General features: G+C 37.4%; 1 protein-coding gene across 2 annotated transcripts in view; it reads left to right on the top strand.

Moving 5' to 3' along the window:
- The window catches only part of Alcam (activated leukocyte cell adhesion molecule), a 178,372-nt gene extending 174,553 nt beyond the window's left edge, over positions 1-3,819 (top strand). For both annotated transcript variants that reach the window (XM_051191610.1, XM_051191609.1), the window contains one exon: positions 1,238-3,819. The gene's annotated coding sequence lies outside the window, so the exon portion shown is untranslated. The remainder of the gene's footprint in view (positions 1-1,237) is intronic.
- The last annotated feature ends 22,605 nt before the right edge of the window (positions 3,820-26,424 follow it).

The following is a 26,424-nucleotide window of genomic DNA, read 5'->3' as shown; positions in this document are numbered from 1 at the left end:
ATACATATGCATTCAAGTACCTACATGTTTGCATATGTGTTTATAATGTATGGGCTAGTACTGCATATGTTGCATGTATTCAAATATATTAGCTGCATCTGTATGATTTTTAAGGCAACCTCGAAAAGGTGTATGACTCAATATTACTACATACAACTTGACCATTGTTTCTTTGTGCACCCCTGAGTCCATCAAAGGCATCATTTGGATTACTAGTCTGTGTGTCATGGAGATGACTGCTACTACTGACAAGCTGTAAAAGCATAACTATACCAGGCAGTGGTACATCCCTTTAATGTGAGCACACAGGAGGGAGAGGCATGTTGATCTATGTGAGTTCGAGGTTAGCCTGATACAGAGAAAGTTCCAGGACAAACCATAAATACAGACAGAGAAAACCCGTCTTGAAAACAAAAACAAAAACAAACAAACAAACACAAAAGCCCAACTAGTATAAACTTTAGGTGTAGGACAAATTAACTGCAAGTCACAATCTGGATGGGTCATTTGAGTTCGTTCATAGCACAGATGGAATGAATAGGAAAGAATTGCAGTTGGAAGGCTGTACCCAGGAAAGAAATGTGGCATAATGGAAATGAGATCAGTTTATAAAGTCTGTTAGCTAGATTAAAGAGATTGAGGAGTCAGATTTGGACTCTTTCTCCTGATCTGCTCACTGGGACCCAGATACCTAGCTAGTGATTTCACATTTTCTTCTCCACTACCCTACTCTATTTTCCTCAATTCCATGTAAACAAACTAAACCCAGAATTGAGTTGAGTTCCATTGCACTATAAAACTGAAGACAAGGCCTGCAAATTAGAGTGTGATTTATAGGGATGGAGGCACTCTTTAAATATGAAGAGGAATATAATGAAATGTTGTCCTGAAACGTCATTATTCCCCTCTTATCTTTATGTAGATTAACCATGTCTTGCAAAAAGAGGGAGGGAGAGAAAGAAAAAGGGGAGTGAAGAAGGGAGGGAGGGAAGAGAAAAGAAGGGAGGAAGGGAGGGAGGGAGGAAAGAAAGAAGGAAGGAAGGAAGAAAATCATCAATTCCAAAATTATATTGTAGAGAGAATAGGGCTGGCTTTACAGGTAGACTCAGGACATGGGTTCTATAAATAATTCCTTCTGTAATATAATTATTGTCAATTTTAGTACAAAGGATCTGTTGATGGTGAAAAATGATTCTTATGGTAATTTATCTGCATTATATTTTTTCCATCATTTCAGAGAAAAACCATATAGACAAATTGAAGCATGAACGTGGATTGTATTTAAGACATATACAAAGAAAATGACAGCAATTCATGGTTCAAGTATTAAGCAGTTCATCCTACCAAGCTGTCACAGGATCTTAGAGAATTATCTCAAGTAAAACAATGAAACAGTTATAAAATAAAATAACAGCAAGATTTGGCAGCCATGATAATAGGTCATATGTTGTATTTGGTTTTCTTTCTTGTTTTTTTTTTTTTTTTTTTTCCTTTTCTGTAAATGTCTGCACTAAGGATTTCCTTTAAGTTTGCCTTTTATGTAAATTTTTTACGTAGCTATTTTTATACACTGTAAGCTTTGTTCTGGGAGTGGCTGTTAATTGGATGTATAATGTAATGTTTTATTTCAGTTGTTTATATGGATAGTCTAAGCAGGTACCGTTCTGATTCTGATTGCTATCAAGAATGCCCCAAACTTTCTTACCTGGACCTGAAACCCATAGGTGGCAGTTTGTGAGCCTGGAAACACATACCTTGCCTAGTCAGAAGCCAGTTTCTTAATTATGAGGAAAGGGGCCAGCCCAAGTGTCCGGGGCTCTATAGGGTGTGAACAGAACACACAAACTGACAGTTTTGTCTTCTTTGCGAAAGACATACACAGAATTTGGGTCCCATATACTTATTGACACCTGCTAGGAAATTACATTCAGTCAAAAGAAACATTAGAAAAAAAAAAAGATCAGAAAAAATAAAAACCCTAATGTGTCAGAAAGAGTTGGAAAACTCACAACTAGCATTCCCAATTTCACAGATCTCAATGTAAATCACTGTAATTCGAATTGGTGTTAAACCCCTTGGGTTATCCACTGCCTTAAAATGACACTTATTTCCTTTAAAAATAAAATAGAAGATATCAGTCAGAATTGAAGATTTTTAACAGTGGTCATTATTAAAGCTGTGTTATTTTCCACAGAATATAGAATATATATTTTTTTCGTGTGTGTTTTTGTTAACTACGCTACAGATATTGAATGCACCTTGAGATAATTTAGTGTTTTTAACTGGTACATAATTTATCGAGCAGTACATGAAAGTGTAATAATAAAATGTCTATGTATCTTTCGTTACATTCAGATTTGTAACTTTATAAACATGTTTTCTGCCTGAGGAACTTTTTAAGAAGGTAGTGTACACGGGAACTTCTTGAAGTAGACTGGATAAGGGCCAGTAGCGGTTTGTGATTAGACTTCGATCTTTGCTCTTTCAGGTAGAAGCTTGGTTTCTGGGATCACACTGCACTGAGCAGCTATTTTGCCCCAGATTTATGTGTATAACTTTAACTGAGAAAAGAAAAGTGACCATTAGATTTCCAGGTATAGAACTCTGTTCTTTGAGAGGAAAAGGAAATGTGGTGTTTGCTTTTAGACTCAAAGAATAAACTGTTTTAAAGGCAATGAGAAACTAATCAAAGATTAATCTCTGATGGTGGTTGGAAATAATCTTTTGCCACTTCTGCATACTGAGAGATGTGTCTTTGTACATTTGTAACCATTTGATGTCTGAGCAATAGTGTCTCAGACTAATAAAAGCTTCCTATAGTACAATGGTATGGATTAAATACATAAAATATTCTATTAGAATCAATATTGTATAAAATATGGGAAAAAATGAAAACATGTTATCTTGCCTCCAAACTTTGATTTATTGAAGTTTAATTTGGCAAGAAAAAAGAATTGAATCTTGATCAATATTTAAACCAAAGGGAAAAGGGAAAAACAAAACAAAACCAAAGTTCTTTGTTTTGCATGGCTAAGCCATTCTGTTTATCTCTGTAAATATGATTTTCTTTTTGTTTTTTTTTGTTTGTTTGTTTGTTTTCCTTTTCCTTTCTCTTTAGAATTTTGTTAAAGAAATTCTAAAAGTTTTAAAAACACTTGCTTTTCACAATAAGCCATGAACACTACAGTGACAATAGTTCCGTATTATTATTTTTTCTTTGTTTTGTTTGCTTTTTTTTTTTTTTTTTTTTCCTTTTGGTATGGGAGATCAAAGATTTAAAGTCTTACTCTAAGATGTGTTTGCAGAAAAGTTACAGGGCAACAAAAAGTGAGTGTTTACTCTTGTCCAGCGTGGTGTACACTTGGCAATTGTAACTGAGTCCACAAACAGCTGTTATAGCCTAGGCAGCAGCAAGAGAGGCTCAGAGCTCTCACCCAGGAGCAGATGTTTACAAGAGAGGACACGATGGCCACCGCTGCATCAGTGTCTGCAGAAGGAGGAAGCTCACTGTCTCAAGAGCAACTCTGTGTGCTGTGAGGCTGGAAGGAAGCTAATTCAGTCTTCAACTCCTGGAGTTTCTTCTCTCCAGTTGAACTCGTTGGCAACAGGTTACAGGTTTATAACCAGTTCAAGGTTCACTCCCTATATGTAATTATAGGAATTGTATGTGGAAATGGATTAACATATCCCTCTATGCCTAAAAGAAAATAAAAATGAAATATGTCTTCACATATTCCTCATAGCTGTCTGCCTCTTGTCTGCAATAGGATGTTCATGTACAAAAAGTGATTTTCTTTAATAAAAAGTGAAAAAGTTAAAGATGTGATTGTCCATCCCTCTAGAAGTGGATTTTAAAGTAATAAGAGTGCCTGTACTTCTCCCTGTTGGGAGGGTACCCTGAGTTTTCAGCAGTGACAATTTCTCAAGGTGTCTCTCTTCACTGATAGGGTCACAGTTACAGCAGCTTACCCGTACACTACCCTTGGCTTTTAATTAAGAGGATACTTCATTTTTATCTTTCTTTACCTCACTTTAGATCACCATCTGAAATTATCTACACAAGATATTTCATAGGTATGTGCTTTCATTTAAAATAAAATAAGTTGGCTATATACATCAGAGGTGAAAAGTAACTTTTTCGGCATAATTAGCTAGCTGGCTAATCACATGCCATGGTGACTCAGGCATGTAATCCCAGCCATTTGTGTGGCTAAGGTAGGTGTGTCAGGAGTTCCAAACTAGTCTGAGTTACATCATGAGTTCTAAGCCAGCCTGCACTACAGAGTAAAACCTCATCTCAAAAAGAAAAAAATAATGTTGGACCCACCTCTTTCCTGGCCATTCATGAATCCCCTTCACCAAAAGTTGTAACATTACACATCCTCCCTTCGCAGCTGGAAGCTCAAGGTTGAATTCTGTGACTCCCAGGAGCACATTTCTGCAAAATTGATGCCAGATGCCTTGACCCAGGCTGCTCTAGACCTCAAGAGTTTCTCAGAATGTATTGCTTCAGGTTAATGAAATGGAAAGATAGTAATTTACACATCAGCTTTTGGGACCAAAAAGATGATAATTTTAAGATGGCTATGTAATAGTATCACATAATTCTTCAACTGTGTATAAGTGAATGAACTTGAATTTTTTCCTATTTGATATTATAATATAATGGCACTTCTCCCTCCCATTTGCTTCCTCCATATGCTCCCATATATCCCTCCCCACTCTCCTTCAAATTCATGGCTTCTGTTTTTCATGAATTTTTATTGTATGCATATATGAATACACACACACACTTTCTTAATTCTAACCTGTTCAGTCTATATAAATGCTACCAGTATGTATGTTTTCTGGGTTGATTGTTTGGCACTAAACAACCATGCTACTCCTCCTTGGGGAAGGTCACTTTTCTTCTCCTTATTTCATTCAACATCACATTTTAAACATGCACATACTGCTCTCCTAGTTAAGTGACTATAATAAGACATGAAGTAGATGTGTAATTTCAATGCTTATAGACTTTCTCACTATCTTGATAGAGATGTTGCTATAATCCTAAACTCACATGAAGAGAAACTGAATGAGTTTGTTTGCAGTCACCAGTGGGTCGCGTGGGGGTAAGTTGGTCCTGCATTTATGTCCAAGATTCCAAATTTCAAGCTGTGCCCATTACATACTTACTATCTCTCTTGTGAAAGTATACATTTCTCATTGGTGATGAAGACTCCTAAGAAGACAGATTAAGATTCGGGATTCAATGTTTCCTCTATTAAATGTCAGATAAGATAATAATGTCAGATTGAATGAAGATAAGATAATAAATAAAAATAGGAAGTTTTCTTCAGAAGACAGATTTTTGTGTGAAAGATTAGGCCGTAAGCCCTAAATCTAAGCAATCTGATAGTACTAATGCTATATTCATTTTAAAATGTAAGGCATTATATGCATCCCAAAAGAATGCATTTCAGTTAAAAGTAGGATGTGTTTCTTATGTAAGCTTTTCTTTTTTTTTTTTTTATAAAACCTATCCATAAAATACACTTTATTAGGGAACCACAAAGGCAGAAACATGAAGCACATTTTCCCTCGGTTCTCTGCTCACCAATTCGTCATTCTCATTCAAATCCAATTCATTTCCCCCTAAATTGCCTTTCTCGTTTTTCCTTATAAATGCCTTTTACATGCAAAAATATTCATTGGAAAATGAATTTATCGACACAGAACTTTAAAAGCCGTCCCTTGCTCGGGTTATTTGTCTTGTTAGCTGCCTCTGGAGGTTTTACTTTGTAACAGGAAGCCAGCAGAATGTGAGAAAAGATCTCCAGTTATCTGTATAGATGCATGAACATGTATGTCAACACACACACGGTGAAAGGATATTTTAATCTTATTGTCTGGATGGGAACAGGATTTGATTACCAAAACATAATTACTTCATAGGAAGCAGAAAAAAGGTGAAGGTTATCGTGATTCTTTGATGGGTGGTAATCCACAATGGTTCAAGGCCACTCAAGGGCAGCAGTGCAATAAAATACATACAACTAAACATAATTGTGTCAACTTCATACCACCAATAAGCATATGAGGGCCTCAGTGTCCTCAATTACTGTTCAGTCTCTAACTGTCTTGTATTCTGCACATCCAGTGCTATGACATCCTAAAAGGAAAACTTTTGGTAAAGTATATGCTTCTGGAGATTGTCACTACCCAGTTTGGACTATTTGGCAGCCAAATAACCAAAGTGAAATCTCATATCTTCTAATAAATGTTTTCCTTATGATTCATTCTTTGGAGTAGGCCATGGTAAATTGAGCTTAATTAGCAGTTGACAGGATGTGACTGGATTTACAAAGAGATGAGAAGTTCACTTCCACAGAACACAGTAGGTGGAATTAGACAGTTCCCCCTGGTGCTTTGAATTCTCACCAGCAGGGAACCCACAATTCTTTAAACAGAAGATAGTTACTACTAGAAATTTTGCTTTGTGACACTCTCAGAGTAGTTGATTACGGAAATAGAATGTTTCTGTTAAGAAAGGATTTAGTTCTGAGCAACTGAGTCATTCCACAGATGCTGAGCAATTTCTGAAAATTCCCTTTACTCTGAAATTCGAGGGTTCTTTCTCTAAGTGTAGGCAACTACCAGGGAGCTCCTCCCCCTTGGTTTGATGGTCTTTGTCCACTGTCAGCTTCAAATAGCCTTTAAAGGGAAAAAGGGGAACCGCTTATTGAATCTGATTTCCAGAGAAACACATTTTAGGTTCACTAACAATAATCTGCCTCTCATTTCTCTTGATCTAGAGGCCTTTGTTTTTCATATTTAATTGTTGTATCCACATCATTTACATAATAAAGTCCTTTTCTTCACATTTGAAACAGCCTCAGGTAAACAACAAATTCATCTCCCCACATATTTCTCATTGATGAACTATTTTAGAAAAATGTGACTCAAACATCTCCTGCAGTAGCTTTGTTATTCTTCCTTTCACTCGGTTTAATTTTTCTTGAAGAAACTCACTGTATTATCAAATGCATACTCCAATATTTTCAGCACCACAATATTATATTCTTGTTGACTTGATGACAGTAGTAATAAATATTATTGGTGCACAAAGAATACTGGAGATTAAGAAATGTTCTTGTTTTGTGAGGTTTCTGTAACACAGAAGGTGTGATGCTTGGATTAGTAGCTCCAGAGTCTTTGTCCTGCTGCTCCTAAAACCCAGATGGGAAGTATCTTCTGTGTCTTCAGTCCCCTTGCTACTTACTCTTACCACGACTCAAAGAGTCCTACTCTTAGAAAAAAAAAAAAAAAAGAGGCAACTAAGGAATGCTGAAGTCAGAAGAAATGATCTTCCCCAGAGATGAGCACTCTGATTGCTTATCCAATACAAAGTGGTCAGTCCTAAATAAGATACAGGCAAGTAATAATAAATGAACTGAGCAGGTTCAATTTATTTATTTAGGCATAAGTGTGTGTGTGTGTGTGTGTGTGTATGCAAGCAAAATGAAGAAAAAGGGCATGGTTTCTGGGAGACAGAGGGTGGGCATGGGAGGAGTTGGTGGGAGGAAAGGGAAAGGGAAATGATGTAATTGCTCTTTAATTTTAAATTTTTACTTAATATATTCTAGCTTTTGATCTAATAGGGCAGTCACATTGCTGAAAATGAATTGAAATGGCCTTTACCATCTTGTTTTCTCTTTTAAAAATGAAAGGCCAGAATAGAGCAACTGAGGTATAGAAAGATAAGTGGGTATAGAGAGGGAACTGTTAGATTATGAATCAGGTCTCACAAGCATCCAGAGCTGTGAGACCCACAGCTCCATGAGATGTCCACCCATGATCACCTGAGCCCAATCCCCTGACTCCCAACTGGCCTACAGATGTGTGTGATACATTAATAAATGATTCGTGTTCTGAGCCACTGAGGTCTGAGTCTGTTGTTACTCAGTAATAGCTAATTCATATTTGCCTTTGGAGGCAACTGAGTTTGCAATAAACAATCATTAATATTTTTCAATGTTGATGTATATTTTAATGGCTTCAAAGGGATGAGTCCTTTTGTACTTTGAAACTATTTCAATTTTCCATGAACTTTCTGCAACCAATACTTACTACCTATGGCCCTCAACCTTCAATATACTATGATTATACTTTTGAATTAACATTTAAAGTCAGTTTTATTCTTACCAGATAACTATCATGACATCTGTCTACATAGAAAAGTATGTGATAGGGATGTATGTGACTTGCCTTGCTGTGACTTGTATTTGTCCCTTTTCATTGTTCCCAAAGTTCATTATTCAGGATAGTGGTGTATAATTGCTCTCTTTACCTGCCCACATAATTACATGCCAATACCTTTACTCAAATTAGAAATCATATTCAGCTCAGATATTCTGCTGACACCACACTCCTCACTAAATGTCAGAGTCTCAAGAAAATATACTCAGCTCCAAAGGCCTAATTAGGTTTTCAGTAATTCATGCCATTTGTCATTAGGACAGTCACACAAATCAGCACACACTCAGGTCCCCAACCACTAAATCCAGACATGAAGCTAAAAGATCACAGGTGAAAATCTTAAAAGGACTTTCAGTAGTTTCCCCGTTGCTTTCATTACCCTTTTCTTTATGGTTTCACTTGTCAGGTACTATCTCTAACCCTATAAAAAATGCCCGGTGCTAAGATTCAGGAAAGGGGTGGAAAGAAATAAAGATAGCACTGTTTAAAAACAAGCAATTGTAAAGGAGCTGTAAAACATGCCTACATGTGGGTAAATTCTCACCAAATGTTCCAAAATATTCTGTCTTTCTATCACATCCTAGATAACATAATGGTGGTGTTGGTGTGAGGGCAGAGAACGGGTTTTGTCTTTTAGTGTCCTCAAATGGCTACTCTTAAGGGACACATAAACTTATTGATTGAATGGAAAGGAATAGGCTTTAGAAACCAGTAGCCTTTGAGTCAGTAGTGAGACCTGGGGCATAACACCCAAACTTTGCCCTTTTGTTTCCACATCTACAGAAAAGCAGCAAGCCTAACAACATCAGACTTTGTCCTTTTTAGAATGCAAGTGGTCCAAAATCTCTTACTCCCTGTACATTTTTTAGTTGTCAGTCCCCACTGGATAATGTGCAAGGATGAGAGGTCTGGGAACACTCAGTCCTGAAGGGGATTTCTTTATTGAATCCCTCCACTCAGGACTCAGGGGACTAGGCTAGGGGAGGCAGAAGGATTATAAAAGCCAGTGGGGACAGATGACACCAAGGAGATGGTTTCTTCCAGACATAAAAAGACTGATGCACATCTGAATGCATAGAGACTGTGGCAGCATGTATGGGGCCTGCACAGGACCAAGCCAAATGGGTCCCAATACTAAAAGACTGAAGTGGACACCATACAGCATCCCTATCCAAGAAGCTATCTTTAACAGACAACTGTTTGCCAAGGAAAAGGTCGTTTTCTCGATCAGAGTCTTGCTGGCTGTATAATGGACACATTAGGGTAGACTCCATGCCCACAAGTGGATGGTCAACACAAAACAAACTCAAAGGTATCCTTGGAGGTTATTTTGTCTCATAATCTTTGATGGGGAATGTTTTATTTATTGATCTTTTATTTGTATATTATACTTTCTGATTTTATGTTTTATGGATTGTTTGCTTTTGTTTAGGGTTTTGGGTTTGTATGTGTTTATTCTCATCTTCTGTTTGTTTTTCAAAATTATGGTTTGTTTTGTTTTCTAAAAACACAGAGAGAAAGGGGTTGGAGATGGATGGTTGGGGAGATGTGTAGGCTCTGAGAGAAGATGAAACCATGGTTAGATTATATACATATGAAGAAATTATTTTCAATAAAAAATAAAAGAACACAAAAACTAAGCTAAAAAAGAACAGCTTCTCTTATAATGGAGGAGCAAGATGTTAATCAGTGGGTACAGAGAGATGTCCTTAAGAATTTCATTGCTATGCTTCTTCCTCACTGGTAATGTTAATCACGCTGCTGGGGAGAAACCAAGCCCAATAGTAGATACCCAACAAGAAGTGAATCCAGTGGTATTTTCGTAGATATTTTATCTCAAATTGCTTTGCTTGAGCATTTTTTTTGTCTTAATTGGTGTTTTGCTTATATATTTTCGTTTCTCTCTCTCTCTCTCTCGTGTGTGTGTGTGTGTGTGTGTGTGTGTGTTGGCTTGCTTGTTTTTGTTTTAACTGCATGTATTTGTTTTTGTTTTGTTTAAGAGAGAAAGGGTATGAAGTTCACTGGGAAGGATCTGGGAGTAGATGGGGATAGGTAAAGCATGATCAGAATATACTGTATGAATTTTTTTCAATGAAAAGAAAGAATGCATGTACATATATTAGAGAGAAAGTGACTCTAGAGTTCACTCTGAAACACGGTCTAGAAAAAGAGAAACACAACTCACCAGAGAAGATAGGTTCAAAGCTCTTTTCCCATAGTGGAAAGCTGTGTCAGAGAAGTTCTGATTTGATAGTAGTAACTATTCTCCATGATTCTTGCGCAACTGTCAGCCTAGCTCTTCAAAGTGATTCCTGGAAATTATTTCAGCAAACAAACAGTCCTGATTTTAGCTGAAGTTAAGTCTGATGTGCTGTTGGCCAGTAAGGTCAAAGTTTTTCCTAGGTAAAGAGATGACAGCATGTCCTTCATTATAGGTACTCATTACACAGGTCAGCTCCTCTACTTTTCTCTCTGTTGTAATTAACAATAATGTGACCATATGAGACTCAGTACAGCTAACATTCATGGAGGAACAGGGGTACAAGGTTTCCTTTCATTTCTTCTAGTTGAGTTTCTGGCTTCCTCTGGAGCCTATTCCACGCAGTTATACCATCGTGTGTGCTGAGTTCTGGGAAAACGTGATAGAATGAAGCAGCTTTAACTTTACACAGCAAGAACCTTGAAGGCATCAGTAAATAAGGATCCCCCTCACTTTTTCCTCTCTTCCTTCCTCATTCCCCAGGCTCCCACCATAGAAGACTGACGCTTCACACATGAGGGAAAGGGGAACCAGAATGGAAAAACCAGTCAAGATTCCTTTCTTTGCCAGACACCAAGAGCAAAATGAACAAAAAAAGCTGTTCCTTGTGTTGAGGTTTATGCTACTGGCTAACATCTGGCCTGGCAAGCAAAGATTTCATAATCTCATTTGACTACAGAACCTGTATAATCTGTGAGAGATGCAGAAATCTGTGAGCTGTGAGATTCCCAGGTTCCCACCCAGGGCAGGAGTTCAAAAAAAAAATTGTATTCGAATTGGGTTTCTGTTTATTTGAACTAAAAGTCAAGACAAAGACAGTAACAAGTAAAACAATGGCTCTTTTTACCACATTATTACATTTACAGAGAGACTGAAAAAAGGAAATATGAGCAGCTGAAATGTAGCATCCATGAGACAGCAGATCATTTCAAAAGAAAAAAAATAGCCATTGTAGAAAATACTGTGCCAAAGTAATCTCTTTCTGGGCATTCTATTTATTTTTCAACTCTTATTCAAGTCTTATACATACACCAGATAGAGAATGGCACAGATATCTGATCAACACTATGACTAACAAGATAGTTTTCCTATTGTGGGTGTTACAAATTCTAGTTTGTAGTGAATCTTCTATTGTGACTTAATATGTAACTTAGTCTTATAGAATCCTTGTCCTCACAGTCACTGATAGTGATTTAAAGGAGTTGTTGTCTAAGTCAATATGAGTCCATGCTTGGTTTGATTAGAAAAGGCATTACAAGGCAATTCAATCTTTACTGTTTTTTTTTTTTTAATTAAAATAACACATGGCTAGAATCTCCTTCTTTGACCGTCCCTTTATCCCAGACAGTGTATAATTAACATGCAAGGACAATCATTCCAAATGCAAATATTAATACCAATGACACATCTCTCCCCTAGAAGCTAGCAACTTTAATCCCTTATTATTAATTTGATTAATGCAAACTACAGTATGTGACTGCTGAGGGACAGAGGCAAACCAAGGTGAGAACACCGAGTCATTTAAATTTAAATTGCTGAGGAATTATGTACTCTTCAGCATGTGAGATCAAGCAAAGGAAAAACTACCCTTGTGGAGAATAATAGATATTTCTCTAAATAGGAATATGGGGAAATACTTGCAAGTTCAAAATGACTGTGTGCATTCTTGTTCTCCAGGGATTTAAGAGAGGAAAAATAAAATGTGTAACATACCAGACTGCCAGCAAAGGCAGCTTAGCTGGCCAAGAATCCACGTGATAAAGGAAAAGGTCATTTGGGCTTCAAACAACACCCTAGAGACATATAACAAAGATAATTATAAATCTCATTTATACTTCATTTTCTGTGTAAATGGCCTTTTATATTTCTCTGCCATCATCTTAAGTAGACAGAGCATTTTCCTTCTTCACCTTGAGGAATAGAGAAGAGTTTATAAATGATAGCTTGCACTGTACTCTGATTTTTAAAAGTAGTACACATGTGCATACACACATATTTATTCAGGTAATATGTGAAAACAAGAATTTCAGTTCAAACATAAACTCTCTGAAGAGTCTAAGTGGGTAGTTAGAAAAACGGCAATTTATTTTAACATTGTCCGCCTGCTTGTTTATCTAACAAGTCCTCCATTTCCCAGTAATCATTTTTTATAATTTTAAATCATCTTTCTATAAAAACCAAACACCATGAATATGTAGTATTCATTAATTTTTTAAGGTTTATTGTGTTATTTTATGTGTATGAGTGTTTTGCCTGCAAGTATACATAAGCACCCCGTGAGTACCTGTTGTCCACAGAGGTCAGCAAGGGCAACTGACCCCCTAGAACTAGAGTTACAGATGACTGCAAGCAGTGCTAGTGATCAACCCAGGCCCCCTGTAAGAGGAACAAATCCATTAACAGCTGAGTCAGCTCTCCAACCTGTGGTCATTGGTTTATTTTATGCAGCTTTCCAAACACTAATATCTGATTTATAATGTGTACTCAATATAGCATGTGAAGGACAGGACAGGAGGAAATAGAAAAGGTAGGAAAGAGTGGTACATTGTTTCATGATACCCAGTTGACGAGTGTCAGTTGTGCAGTATACTAACATGATTCTTCCTCTACAAACCTTATGATAGTTAGCCATTTTTTTTTAACAATACTATTTCAGCCATCTGACGGCAATTATTTTTCATCCTTACATTGCATCATTGCTGTAACTGAGATTCTAGTTCTGGTTGATGACCTCTCACTTTGCTGACAGCAGCCATGAAGAAATAACTGTTTTATATGTAAGCATCAAAAGTTTGAACACTGAAACTTGCAAAATGAATTCTGAGTATGTTGCAAGTGAAAGCAGGGATGCTATTGCCTTGTGCAAGCTATATGGAACTCAAGGGTGAAATACCTCTATTTCATCATAAAATTGACTTAGGAACCTAGCACCAATGAACTTCATTTACATTTTGTCCAATGATAAGACAAAGGAAAATGTGCAAAGAAACTCCGACTTTGGTAGCTATTCATTGAAAAGCAAGGTAGAAAATTCATTCTTTGGATTTTAAAAATTTTAGGAATTCTTAGGCACCCGACTCTGTAAATCTGATTTATTTTAGGATACTTTCTTTATGTAGACATTCTGTTTTTTGCACTTTGTCTTATTTAAAATATTTTAAAAAGATAGAGTGTACCACATCAAGAGATTTATTTCCACAATAATATTGAGGAGTGGTAGCATCTTCAAAAGGTGAAATTTAGATCTCAGGTTATGGGGTGTGCCCTAATTGGCTTGTGGGATGCTAGCTTCTCTCTCTCCCTTGCTACCTCTCTTTCTTTCCTTCTCCCTTTATCTATCATCCTCTCCCTGATTCAAAAACTTACGATGTGTACTTTTGGTATGCTATATTAAAACTGCCATGATGTGTTGCTTTACTAGCAACAGAGCCAACCAATAAGACTAGAACCACCAAAATAATGAGGTAAATAAAGCCTGCATTTATAAGATGCAGACCTTTTTCTGTTTCTGTTATAATAATAAGTCACAGATGTCCCCATAGAGAGGATTCACAACCTTCTTGCAGTTGTGAGGGCTAATAGGTCTGCTAACTCAAGGAAGAGTCCCCTCTCTAGGGATGGAAATTTGTTATCTCCAGTGAGTTTTGATTGATTATTGTTGTTGTTTGTTTGGTTGGTTGGTTGGTTAGTTGGTTGATTTGTTTTATTGTTTTGCTTTTTGTTTTTTTGTTTTGTTTTGTTTTGTTTTGTTTTTTGGATAGGACTGCTCTATTGATTTTATGTCAAAAGAGGGCATCAGATCCCATTATAGATGGTTGTGGGCCAACATGTGGTTGCTGGGAATTGATCTCAGGATTTTTTAGGGAGAGCAGCCAGTGCTTTTAAACACCAAATCATCTCTCCAGTCCCAGCACTGATTGTCTTATGCAGAAAACCTTACATTTTGCTCTTAAGACTTTGATCCTATGAGATGACATCTAGTCACAATATACAAAGTAAGTAACTACTTTCTCTAGTCTACATTTATAGATATAATTGTAGGTATCAAGTACCTTCACAGCAAGGAGTGACCACACAATGCAATGAAGTCAACTGCATTAGTATGCTAACTGTCACATATAACAGAAGTATTTTCCCTAACAACTACCTTTTGACATTGACCATTCAAATCTTGTCTGCAGAAAGAATTCAAATATTTGTTGAGTTTAATAGGCATTTATTTAACAGCATTATCCATTTTTACAGAGCCTTCTGAGAACTCCCAAACCTTAGTGCTCTTAGGAACAATGCAATCAGAATAGAAATGATTTGTTTAATATCGATAATTCATTAAGTGACTTCTGAAGTTTATTCATAATCACACTTTGCATGATTTTTTTTGCCATCATAGATCCAAGGAGAATAAACACTTGCATATTCACAGAAGCCTTTGGTTGGTCTAACAAGTTTCTGTCACTGTAGAATATGTTTTGAACTCCAAAGTAAAAAAAAAAAAAAAAAAAGTCATATGTTATTTCTTCTATGGTAAGTATAAATAGCTCAAAATTTGAAAGAACACTCTCACAAAATACCCCAGTGTGAATTTTGTTTCCATGGAACAATGACCTTGTTTCCCAACGCAGCTGGGATTGAACTTAAGACCTCACGCATACTGTGCACTCACTGGAGGGCTAAGTCATATCCTCAAGCTTTCTTATTGTTTTAGGTTTTATTTTGAAACAGGGTCTCACTGATTTTTCACAGGCCAGCCTTGAACTCACAATATAACTCAGACAGTATGAATTTACTAACCAACTGCCTTAGCTACCCTGATATTGTCAATCACAGATGTGTACCACCAGGCTAGGCTGCCTTTGTGTTTTTCTGGGTAGTTTCTACTTCCCATTTACCATTGTTCAAGTGGTCATTTCTATCATTCCAGACACATCTGGCCACACACACACACACACACACACACACACACACAAAAAAAAAAAAAAAAAAAAAAAAAAAAAAAACTTCTAATCAGGATAGAAGGAGATGTGTGTCTTCTATGACTTTTTGACATGGGAAGACTGAAAAATCCATTTCTGCTTTTCTCTACTACAATGATGTTACCATCTGAGTCAAGGTATCCAAAGTGAAGATGCTGATTGATTATGTAAAGCTACATAGTGCCCACCCAAGGAAGATGCGAACTACAGTCAATGCCCTTATTGTTAAGCACTCCAGGCTTTCTTCCCACGGATTCCCAAGGCACCCAGGTTCTCACCAACAGTTTATTTAAATTCCGTTTATATAAACTGTTCTGGCTCCATTTCCTGTGACTTGTCACACAGGAATCCTAATATACACACATGCACACAAGTTTAATACCTTATTTCAGGGGTTCATGGGACTCATGAACTTGCTGAAGAAGGTAATCTTGGAATCCTTAGTCTATTCTTTATGCAGTTTCCATTCTATGACCATTAGTCCCTATAATCAGAAAAACTGAATTATTAGAAATGCTTTTACTTGGTAGTTTTTATTCACTTGATTACACTCAGTACTTCTCTTCTTTTCCCTAAGTGCACAGGCTTCAAATGTGGAAAATATTTTGTTTTATAGAATGGTGCACTAGAATAATCCAGGGCCTTTGCTGTGTTCACGGATTTCTTTCTCCTACTTAAGGTGATTTTAAGGCTCACTGAATTGGCTGGTGGTCACTAATTACTTTCAATTTACAACATTGAAATTAACATTTAAGTGAGTAAATGTGGCGATATGTCATTTATGATTTATTTAACTTGCCTGAGGATTCAGAAAGCAAAGTCAGCCTCAAGCTATAGAGGCCAGACAGTGATGATACACACCTTTAATCCAAGCATCCAGAAGCACAGAGGTGGTAGTGCTCACCTTTAATCCTAAAACTCAGGATTAAGAAGTAGACAGATCTCTGAGGCCACCAAGATCTACAAAAGATTGTGCCAGTTCTAAAGAGAAACAGCTCACACAAAGATGATTTCATCACCTGGGATTATTCACCTTTAATCCCAGCACTAGAGGGGTATAAATATTCATTCTGCGGCCACATTGAAGACAGGAAGACACTGACGTCTCAGGATTCTGCAGCCACGTTGAGGAGAGGTTGCAATCTGAGGTTTGGTGGAACCAGGATTGCCTTTCAGCCTGGGGTAGATTAAGAGCTAGTGTCCAGTTGCTTTGTTTTTCTGATCTTCAGCTTCAAGCTTGAACCCTAATATCAGTCTCTGGGTTTTTTATTTATTGTGCAACAAATAAAAATACTTCAACTAAAAGGTAGTCAATGTTGGTAATATCAAAATTTTACAAAGTAAAAGTGTGTCAGATGTAATTTAAACAGAAAGCTTGATTGTTTAATTTCATATCATTTCACCTCAGTTTTTAAATAACAAGGTGTGGTAAATAGCCATAGTCTTCCAAAGTACTCCGAAATCAAAAATCCCTTAGGAGAAAAGAGCCACATATTATCATAAATAATTAGGAACAACTGTTACACACCCACCCTTGAAAGATTTGTCTAAAATGACTAGCACCTAACCACTTGGATTAATCTTTCAGCTTCAATTTACTTTTCATTAGATTCTAGTTAGCACATAAAACTCACAAAAGAAAGCCAGAACAAAGACTATGCCTGTGCGGGAGGGCTCTGTTTTTCTTCTAAAGGCAAGGGCAAGAGTGTGTGAATCAGTGTTTGCAAAGGTGGCATTTCTGAAATAATTGAGACAGCGGGAAAATCATGCTCAAGCTGCTATTCACAGTTCTCCCTGTATCCAGGGGGAGGAATCCTTAGCAGAGCCAAAGGAAAGCACATTCTGGCTTCTGCGCTAAGGGTTTCTGCTAGCTCATCCCTGGCCCAAACTGTAGTGAAAAAGATGTTCCTTCAGATCAAACAATACTCGTAAATGACAAGTCAAAACATCCTGTGAAACATTCTAAAGGAAGAGCACAATAAACAGAGACAATAGGAGGACTCTGTGGCACTCCTGTAACAGCTGTCCCAGATTCTGTCCTCTCTATGGAGCGACTAGGTAGCCTCCCACTTCTCGGGCATACAAAAGGCCTCTGTGCCCCTCTATTGGGGAAGGACTGCTCCCACTGTTCTCACTGTGGGTTGCAGGTTGTCTAACAGTTCATTGATTTACATGACTCTCTGGCTGCCCTGGATGTGCTTAACTCCTAATTCCTCCACTCCAGAAATGGAAACTTCCTCTGCTAAGAGAGTGCTAGCCAGCTTAAAATGAGCTCTCTTGACTAGGATGAATAGTAATGAGTATTGTCCAGCTAGCCCTGGCTCCCTTATTCTCTCAAGCAGCAGAGCCAACAGCTCAGCTTCTCTCTGTGTCAACCCTCACTGAGCTTAGTCAGGTCTACAAAGACCAGTAGGAGCCAGGGAAGGTCCTGTCTTTGTTTGTTTGGTTTGGTTTGGTTTGTTTTTTTTTTTTTTTTTTTTTTTTTTTTCTACCACTAGAGAATTTCTAGGTGCAAACTATCCTCCTCAGGGAGGCTCCAGCCCCAAGCATAAGGAGTTTTTTCCACAACCACTAGCTCATCTAAGTTATGTCAAATCTACGGAAAGTAGCATCATGCAGTGGCGGTGGGGGGGAGGTGGTGGTGGGGTGGTAGCTAGAAAAGAGACAGAAGAAAAACAGTTCAAGGGCAAGAGTAAGAATTTATGCTGAAGGTACACTATGCAGAAAATACACTAAGCAAGTCTCTGTGGGTAGCAGCATATTAAGTAGCACTGTGTACCAGTTATACTCTAGACATTCCCTCCTCCTGCTATCACTGGGACCTTAGTAATCCTTTGCTGTTGTGTGTTCCTAGCTCCACATTACAATGAAGAGACACGAGACTTAAATGATGTAAAGCCACAGGAACCACATCACACTGTCAAACCTGTATCCAAAAGCTGTGTTTTGCCTCAAAGATCACACTCCTTGAGAAGATGAAATTCACATTATGATGCATTAGAATCCCGTGACTAAGCAGTAGAGATAAATGTCAATACTTTAAATCTTGAGACTGATTGGAATTTTCCTGTGAGCAAACCTGAACATTGAGATTATAACTGGCTTTCAAGATAAACATCAATGGTAGGGCATTTTGGCACATTTTTGGTACTGATTTGTTTTTGAGGGCTGTGTGAGGTTATGGAACTGCAGGAAACAGGCCAGTTAAGGATGTGACCATATGTGTCCAGAAAACATCCTAAGTCAGCTGGCAGCATCAGTTCAGACACTTGATTTGCGCTTCTTCTCTTCTCCAGAGAAACAACGGTCAGTTGACTGTAGGCAATAAAGTATCCCTATCTGCTAACAGCACATTCCAGGGACCACTTGTGTGGCCATCGACAGCAGCTGCTGCTTGGAAGGAGATAATGAGTACCCATCAGTCTCTCAGAGTAGGAAGTGATGTCTGGGGCTACAAGCATAGCATCGTCTCCTGTAGACTGAAGACTCCTGCAGAAGAAATTTAGCAGGAAATGACAAAAAAAAAAAAAATCCCTAAATACTTAACATTAACCCCTTATAAGAATTCCATGAGGTTAAATATTACAGCCCTATTTATAGCCCTCATTCCAAGGCTGGCTCGCTATACTAGGCTCATATTGTGTAAGCTTTAGCACCGAGGTTATCTGCTACCTTGGATGTCAACAATAGCATCCTTAATAGAAGAATGACATGAAGCAGTGGCAAAAACAATCATCCTTTTGGTCACATTTCTGTGTCCCAGATGTTATGTAAAGACTAGTGCCTTTAAAATGAAGGTAATTGTTGAAATTATGGCTCAAGTCATGAGGAATTTTACCCTTTCACTCCTGAGGTTGAAGTTAATGAGTTCATCTGTGTATAGTACTGGATACAGGTATAGCTGCCTGTATGATCTGATAGTGTCAGCCAAGGAATACATCTGTTGAGTAGTGATTTCATTATTGAAATTAAATAAAGGAGAAAATATTTTTAGCTAAAATCTGCACTGTCAATGGAACTGTGGAGCTTTATCCAACTTTTCATCTTATCCTTGAGCACGCAAATGTGCTATTGGGCAGTGTTGTCATCTGGGATATTGCTTTTTGTTTGTATATATCCTGGTTTTATTCAGTTATCACTAATAATATTACCACAGATTATTTCCTGTATGGTTATTATATGTGTGTGTGTGTGTGCGTGTGTGTGTGCATGTGTGTGTGCGCGCGTGTGTGTATGTGTGTACATGTGAACATATGTAAATATGTATGTTCTGGAAGATTATTTTCCAAGTGAGCCCTTACTTGGACTACACTCCAGATACTTGTAGTACATATTACAATGCTCAGGGAACTGTGGAAACTATTGCCTAGAATAGAAAACCAAAAAGACTCTCTTCAAAGGAGATTTTCCTCATCATTCTATCACAACCCAGGTCATCACTCAGAGAAAGGATTAAATAATGTCTTTCTTTGCTCTTTATTGGATAAGGTTGAGTAGATGTAGCACTTCTTAGGTCACTGTGTATTTTTCTACTGTCAACTCTGTTTGCACTCAGTTACATCAATTATTATTATTCAATTAAAGCTGTACCACAGGCTGGGTATCACACTTAGATATATTTGTCATTTCTTTCCTATTCTGAAGTTACCTTCTGTTCAGAGATGAGAACTTTCCCAAAGGTAAAGAGCCAGCACCCCTCTGAGATTCCATCCATGAAATTGATTTTTACTTCCATTCTCAACTTGCCCTCAAAACACAGATGCTGTGCTTAAAAGACAAATTGATCATTTTATTTCAATTGCACACAGATGATGTTGAGAAACTGAGGAGACCCTGGGCCATTAGAACTCAATACTTGGCAGAAAGTGATCTGCGTATGAATTAAAATGAGAAACTCAAACCCCTCACTGTTTCTCATTGTCACACTAAAAAGAAAAAAATGTATCTAAAATGCTACAGTATTGAACATCAAATTCATTCCAATGGACCTAAGTCGATTGCCCTGTTTATAAGATTAGCATTATTTTTCCCTTCTCTTTCCTTTATTCAGACCTTCCAACTTACTCTACTGTTACTCTATTTCAATTCATGGCCTTTTTTTCTTTAATTGAAGCTACACACATATATTTAACTACATCTGTATCCCTAAAATCATAAATAAAACCTGCTCAATCTGAATGATGTTACTTGTATGTATGCCTTCAGGGCTGACTATTTGATATTGGATAAGCAACTGATGTGCTCTCCTTTGGGGAAGACTTTGTTTTTTAGCCACAACCAGCATTTCTTAGATGCTTAGTAGTTCTTTGTGCAGGGTTCAGACCTCATGGTCCCGTTGTTATTCCCCCTCCTCCTTCCCCCCCCCCCCCGGCCACTTAGTCATATCTATTGTTGTTGCCCTTGTTAAGCTCATGGTTAGGTAGCTTCTGATATTACTAGGACACTCAATCTTACAGCAAACTCCTTGATCAAGTGGCTCTTACAATCTTTCTGCCCTCTTTTCTGAAATGATCCCTGAACCTTAGGAGTAGGAATATTTTGCAGATGTATCCATTGGGACTGGGCTCCACAACTGTACATTGTGGTTGGTTCTGGCTTTCTTTCATGGTTTTTTTCTATCTCTTACAAAAAGAAGTTTCCTAAATGAGGGATGAGAACTACACTTACATGTAGGTATAAGGACACATATTTAGAATTTAGTTATGAATGATGCTGATTTAGTATTGTGGCAGTTACAAGTTCTGTTCCAAAATCCATGACTTCCTTAGCTCTGGGTAGTTGTCATGGTTTCCAGAACAATTTTCCTGTTGCTGAATGGTTTTTAAGTCCAATTAGAGAGCTATTGTTTATCCCCAAGGTAAGATATTTTTCAGGTTATCACACCATGCTGGTCATTGTTATGGCTCCTAGGAATCAGAGATAGGTAGGACTGCTGGCTGATTCCCTTCTCTGGAAGCTTGCATGGTAGCTTTTGGTACCATAAAAGCTAGTCTTCAGGGAGGAGGGTTGATGTCAGTTCCAACTCAGAGCCTTCTAGTCAGAAGTGCATGATGCCTTCAGCCATAGGGAAATAGCCTACAATATTTGGGGAGTCTCTGAAAAATCCTAACCAGCAACTAAAAAAGAGGGTGTTGTGGTTAAGTTAGATAAGCTTTGGTTCTTAAAGGGAGTATTGTTTGCCCATATGAGAGAATTTAATTTAATATAATATATATATGTGTGTGTGTGTGTGTGTGTGTGTGTGTGTGTAGAGACACATATATGTGTGCATACACACATGTACTATAAGTTGTTTGTAGATAGACACTTAAGTATGGATATATGAGATAAATAAGTATAATTGCTTATGTCATTTTTAGAAACACTTAGAGTTATTTTACCATTCTCTAACCTTCTTTCTGTATTTATCTCCCTCTCCCTTCCTTAGTTAGAGCCGCTTCCTGATCAGATCCCTTGTATCCTGCTATTCCATTCTTATCACTAAGTGCCCCGTACATGTCTCTCCCACTCTTGTTGATCCCCTTCCTGCACCAAGTAATACCTCAATCTGATTTCAGCTCCTCTCCTTTCACCCTCATCAGATCTTTCTCATAATCTCCATTAGAAGGAAGATTACGTTCTTAGCATATGTTTACACATGTTTGTAACACACTTTCGATCCTGCATTTGAGAGTAAAGCATGAAGTAAATACATGCCCTATTTAACTTTCTGAGTCTGGCCCTTTTTTTTTATTATTTATATAGGTTTTTCACCTGCATGTATATCTGTATGCCAAAAGGTGTCACATGTATGCCTGGTACCTTAGGAGGGCAGAAGAGGGCATCAGGTGCCTTGGAACTGGAAGTTACAGAGGGTTATGAGACATCATCTTGGTGTTGGCATTCAACCTGGGTTATTTGGAAGAGCAACCAGCACCTTTAAGCCTCTGCACCATCCTTGCTGTCCTGCTCTGAGTATTTTTTTTCTTTAAGTACCTCCTTCTATATGAACATAAATACATACATACATTTAGTACATATATGTATATATATATATATGCATTCTCATTCATGTCATAAATCATCTTCATTTCATTGAATCTCTATTCTTTTACATCTTGTTGCTTTAAAATATCGTTCTTTGCATTTCTGTCAGGCAATCTAGAAAGTTCCCTTTCTTTAATAATTCTAGAGAATTATTGTGTCCCATTGGGAATATCACATTATTCTGCTTTTTTCTACTTTCGTTTTTTTTTTTTAATGTAAAGTTGGACAGTCTCCCCCATTCCCCCATATTATAAAGTAAGATACTCTATTGATCCCAAAGATTAAGATTATCCACTCATTATATCACCACAGAGACATATAATTTAACAACTATTTATGTATCAATCTACCTTATCAAGTGCTACAGGAGTCAGGTGGGAGGTCACACCATATGATTTTTATTACGATAATAATAAAACATTCAGTGAAATCGACAGGAAAAAAGCACCCTCACAAGTCATGTGAGATACTTGCTGCTGTGCCCTCGGGTTTTAGACTATTGCTGATGTGTTTTCTTGTTGTTGGTTTTTTTTTTTTTTTTTTTTGGATATAGTTAACTTGGTAAAAGGTGTGTTTTAGTATTAATAACTATGTAAATACTTAAACTATAATCAATTTTGGTGATACCATTGAGTATCTCAATGGCCTAGACTGCATTACCTAACTGGGATGCAGCCTCTTTAGGTGGGATACATTTGCTGTCATCTCTGATTGTAATGTACCTGCTTTGGATATAATATACCTATCAGTTTTGACGAATAATGTGAAGGTACCCATCATTCAGGTGAGAACCTTGATAATGAACTAAAGGTTTCCATGTAAATTCACTAGACCTCCAGGGAACAATCTGTAGGAAGATCTGCCCAGCTGAGGGGAGGAGTGGGTGAGGCCATACATCTGATTCTTAGGGCCTAAGCCAACAAAGCATGTGAAAACAGATTGTTTGTCTTCTTGAGGACAAGGTGGAACAAAGAGGGATCCCCTTCGGCTTCTTTGATGGTGACCATATTCCAAGACAATCAAAAAAGACTGTTTGGTTATTTACCAAAGACAGAGGCAAAAGGCAGAGTCATTCACATCATTCCTCTGTGTGCCAATGTAGGTCAGCTCATCGTGACATGCCAAGATTCTTGATAGGTTCATGGGAATATGGATTTGATTTCCAAGACATTATAGATAGAACTTTTATGGGCACCTATCTGTCTAATCCACAGTTTCTACATGGTTAATGGCTCAATATGCTCCTGTACAATGCTAAGATTTGGGAACACTTACAACATGGCAAGGCTCCTTTCTCTTAAATATTATCACAAGATGTTAGATATATACAATGGATATTTTTTTTTCTGTGAGAGGGTATAAGCAGTATGGTTTTCCTGCCAGTTGCTGGTCTTGCCCCGCTGCCGCACCAGCCCCAAATAATGCACAGAGCCTCTGTATTTGATATAATGCTGTTGGCCAGGTACTTGCTTCTTATCGACTAGCTCTGTCTTAAGAATTAACCCATTTCTGTTAATCTAATATTTCCACGTGCTTTCATCTTACCGGGGAATGGGGCCTGTATCTGGTCTCCCCAGCCTCTTGATCTTGACTCCTCCTTACTCCTTCCTCTTTCCTCCTCGTCTCCTAGTCCTGCCTATCTTGCTTTGCTAATGGCCAACAGTGCTTTATTCATTAACCAGTATGAGAAACATATATACAGAATGACATCTCCCATCAAGATGGGATGAAGTTATGAAATGTACAGGAAAATGGGTGGCACTAGTAAAGTTATTCTGAGTGAGATAACTCAGGCTCAGATAATCAAATACTGCAGTCTTCTCACATGTGGATCATGACTTCAAATTTTTATATTTGTTTGTTTAAACTGGAAAATATGCAGAAGGACCTTGAAGTGAGAAGGAGAAAGTGTTACTAAAGGTTGCAGAGGCTCTAAGGAGGTTGAAGATGTAATGAAGGGAATTTGAGGGGGTGACAAAGTTTAGACGGTGATTGGGTTCATGATGGATTAGAAGATAGGGTGCAAGGGTTATAATTAAAACTAATAGTGGATGGAAAAAGAACATATGGCAACTAATACTTTGTAAGTTGTTTGAATACTTGAATAGAGATACTATTCATGGGTGGATAATATGGATCCCCAAATCCTTAGATTATTTAATGAAGATCCCAGTGCAATGAGTGAGATGCCTCTCAGGAGTTGTTGACCAAAAAAGACCAAGAGGTCACTGAAACAATACAAGCATGCTTATCTTCTACAACTGTATGGTACAACTCCATTGTTGATTACAACACATATGTTGGTATCTTACAGAGAAACCATGCTGGAATTGAAATGGATGCTTTTATTCTACTAGGTAGTCTTCATGATTTTAGAAGTTGCTATGCAAATAACTAGTAGAAAGAAAGTTAGGAAAGGTTGTCACCCCGATTTAGGATTTACATACCACTATTTCAAACTTCTAGAAAAACGATGCTTATAGTGACCTTAGCTGCTATTTGGATAACAAACTGATTTCTGATTTTATCTGGGGCATGCTCAATGAGAGATGGTTCATGTCCAGTACTGTGAACCTGACTAAAGGCCAATTGCAGAGGATGTCATAGGCCATAGGGATGAACTGTTGTTATTATAAATGATCATGTTGTTAAATTGCTTCTTGAAATATTTATTTTTATACCCACAGATTAGTGCTGTCATCATCCTTGAATAAAGGAGCATCACTTTGCAGCAAAAGTTGGTCATTGCAGAGAATCATGGCCAATGAAAGTGCTGAGGACAACTGGTTGTTGAGTGTCCAGCATTAAAAAAAGACACACATATCAATCTCCCTTCAAGACTTTGGGAACACTTAATATCTTTTCAATGTGGATACATGTAGATCTCTTCTGTTTCAATTAAATATTCACTAAAATGTCACCTGTCACGAAGATCTTATTTGACTACATATTCTAATTTTTCTCCCATCCAGAGACAAATCTATTATTCCATAGCCCTCTTCTTCATTTTTATCATTTCTGGTATATCTTACATGTAATTTGTTTATTTTATTGTGTCATCCTACTCCTCCAAAGTTCAATATCTATGACAAGTGCATGGATTTCTTGGTGCATCTTCAGTTTCCAGTTTAATTCCTGATCTTAGGAATTCAATGAATATTGTAGAATTATTGACCAAATTAAAGATGAGTTTATTCATAATTGGGTAGAAAGAGGGCATGAAATTCTGTTCTGCCTCAGTGACAAGGGACTTAGATGCTGGGATTGTTGAAACCTTATGTAGATAGCACCTTTAGATTCATCTCTGAAAAACTCTGGCAGACATAATAGTTGAAATATAGTGATAATCAAAATTCCATTTGCCATTTTAAAAATTTTACAGCTAATGTTGGAGTTTGGCAAATGGCACCAGGAAATGGTGAAATGAACTACTTTGGACTACAAAGAGAGCAAGGAAGGAGTAGTAAGGTCAGAGAATGGATTTTTCTCGAATCCTTGTCTCCCTTAAACGACAGAGCCTCTAGGTGGCATTTGATTGTTCTCAATCTCTTCTCTAAGATCTCAACAGTTGGGAAAGACAGATGTATTTAATAAGAAGGATTACTAGATCTGAGGATCATACCTAAAGCCCAGAAAAACTGCTATTCTTTATGGCCATATACTCCTGCCCCTTTAAACATTCTATTTTTTCCACATCCCTCATTCCATCAAAGAATACATTTAAATATCTGACTCATTCATGGATGTTTGCTTTTCTTCAATGCTGCCATGATGTGATGTTTACATGCTTTGCATTTATTTCAAACTTTACATCAAACCTTCAGAATGGGAAGGCAAATTCTTTTATGCCTGTAACAATAAAATATGTCATGGTAAAAAGCATAAATGTATAGATATGAAATGAAGTTCAACTGCTTTATAACT

Source organism: Phodopus roborovskii, unplaced genomic scaffold, assembly GCF_943737965.1.
Source record: "Phodopus roborovskii unplaced genomic scaffold, PHOROB, whole genome shotgun sequence".
NCBI classification, from domain to species: Eukaryota; Metazoa; Chordata; class Mammalia; order Rodentia; family Cricetidae; genus Phodopus; species Phodopus roborovskii.
The sequence above is the reverse complement of the archived record's forward strand: the minus strand, read 5'-3'. Positions and strand labels throughout refer to the sequence as shown.